The sequence below is a fragment of the Cydia fagiglandana genome, chromosome 4 (assembly GCF_963556715.1).
Source record: "Cydia fagiglandana chromosome 4, ilCydFagi1.1, whole genome shotgun sequence".
Lineage (NCBI taxonomy): Eukaryota > Metazoa > Arthropoda > Insecta > Lepidoptera > Tortricidae > Cydia > Cydia fagiglandana.
Genome location: NC_085935.1, coordinates 7,217,863 through 7,220,445, shown reverse-complemented (window position 1 = coordinate 7,220,445; position 2,583 = coordinate 7,217,863).

Sequence of the window (2,583 nt, the reverse complement as noted above, 5' to 3'; positions counted from 1 at the left end):
TAAAAACATGTAGGATAATTACTGGCAGGGAGCGGTCCCCATGAGGGCCCCGTCCATGAATTACCCAGTTTACCGTCGGCTTGTACAGCCAAATAAACGCGGTACTTGGCGGGTTGCTTGTGTCATGGAAGCGGGTTTGTGCAAGCATTCACAGATTTGGATAGGGTAGCGCATGGGTACAGTCGAGTACGAAATTAAATTCGTCTCTGGCCGAAAATGCGGCCTAATTTGGCGAAAGTACTTAATTATTAATGTGAACATAATGGAATTTTAAAGTGTTAAACATTGCGGAATGAAATTAATTTTGTTGCCAAGCTAACAAGTATTTTTTATGCTCCTGAATGTTGTTAATAATTACATTATAGTTAATATGTATTACATATTTTGTTTGGGCCCTTATTGAGTATATCTAACTATAATAATTATAATGTGTAGATCCAACCATGATACCAAAACTAATGTAGAAATAGGCACACTTTTTAACCTAAAGTGTAGGTATATCTGTTAGGTACCTACCAAATATTAGTAAGTACATATAAGTTAGTAAGCAGGTATGTACCTTTTTACAGTGTAGTTACTTACTTACCAAAGATCTTGGCTAGTTATAGTTCAGCTGATCATTCGGTTTACTTATAGACATATTCTTCAGGGATATGGAAATTAAATAAACATTAGGTACTGCTGTACTTATTGTCATTTAACCAACAATTTTATTGACTTAACACTCAAATTGTAACATGTCTTTTTTATTAAAACAAAGATTTTAGAGTTTAGTTGTGATTATTTCAGGTCGAACTCGACACATTGTCAGTCTATGTTAGCATAATTCCAACAGATTTATATAAATGTACATTTTTGACAAAATATAATTTTTCTTTATCCAAAAATTACTTCCGAAATATTAAAAACCATGTAAGATGTGCGCGCTTGTACTTCACACGCGGAGGGGAGCGCGCACCTGGCCGCGCAGCTGCGAGCGAATCTCACGCGCAGCTTCCTCGCCGCATGCGCATGTGTGCTATGTGCGTGCGCTTATGTGGAATGTTTGAGTGCGTGCGGTTTGTGCGCCTGTGATTTCCATCAGATGATTTTGTAGGTATTTAGATCACGGGGAGCTTTTTTTAATTGTTTTTTGTTTTAAATCTAATAGAGCCGTAATTTTCAGTTTGTCGTTATGCCTATTTTAGGCTGAAACTTTGAAAACTGAAGTTTTAAGTTTGTATTACGAGTAAGTAAGTTAAGATATAGGTCGCAATTGAAAATAAAGTTAGACTAAGCTCACTCTGCACCGATTTTGAAAGCACAGACTGTGCAAGTGTTATTTTAAAAACATAATTAATTAATTAGTTCATTTCATTCAACTTTGACGTTCAAAATAACACTTGAAGTCTGTGCTATTAGGTATTTGGTCTATTCTGATCTATTCTGATGACGATATTTTAGTTATTTTTGTTGCGACGAGACAGTGGCAACAACAACTACCTACTGTCATTTTTTTAAGACATATTAAAAAAAACTTTTCAATCTTGTGGACAAGAGTTAACGGTATTATCGTAGAGGTTAATAGAAAAGTAAAGTACCTATCTATACGGTAGGTACTCGTGCACTTCGATGCAGTTATCTGCACCTTTATAATAGGTTCAATCAGAAAATTAGTTTTTATATCTCTTAACTTCGAGTATGTCCACAGGAGAGATGTAAACTGAATTACTATGTTATTTGAATTAGTGTGCTGTGTTTTTTTTTAATGCAAATAAATGATTGAATATTAATATAATATATATGAATATTATGATACATTAATAAAGGTTACTTACGTACCTACTTATGTAATAACAGCAACACTCTTAAGTGACCATTATTTGACCTAATAACATTAAAACTACTACTCGTAGCTTTACAAATTGTGTATAACAGTGTATCTATGTAAGTACGAGTAAAGGTACTTACCTACCTATTTATTTACATTGTTATGTATTTACCTGTATGATGTAAATGCTAAGCTACCTGTCTGTAGAATACGTGTAAATTGGGTATAATGCTATTAAAAATATATGTATGTACTGTATGTATGTACCTAGTTTCAAAAGGTCCCTTTCGTACTCACGTAGGTTGGTCCCACGTCTAACCAACAAGATGTATTTACTATAAGTAGCTACATCATGTTATGTACAGTATACAAGAATAATACATATTAACGCTGTAGAATTTTACACAAATATTACACATATTAGTTAGAAATATAAGTGTTGTCTTAACTACTGACATAGAACACAAGCTCACAAAGACAAGGCTTAACAATTAAAAACTTGCGTTTTTAAACGGAATTAAAATAACCATTCATTTCATTCATCCGCTGAATGGATAAACACATTCCTCGGTCATTGAATGGCATCGCAACAGGTTACATTATCACGGCGTTTGCCACAAAACCGTACGATCTAATAGATTCATGAATGGAGGATTCCTAAAAAACGTTTCTTGCATGTTGTATTGTTTGTATACAAAGACAGGCGCCGCTTCAACAAAGCATGTTGTACAAGTGTACAATTCATGCGATAGTTCTTTATGAAACGGCCAATT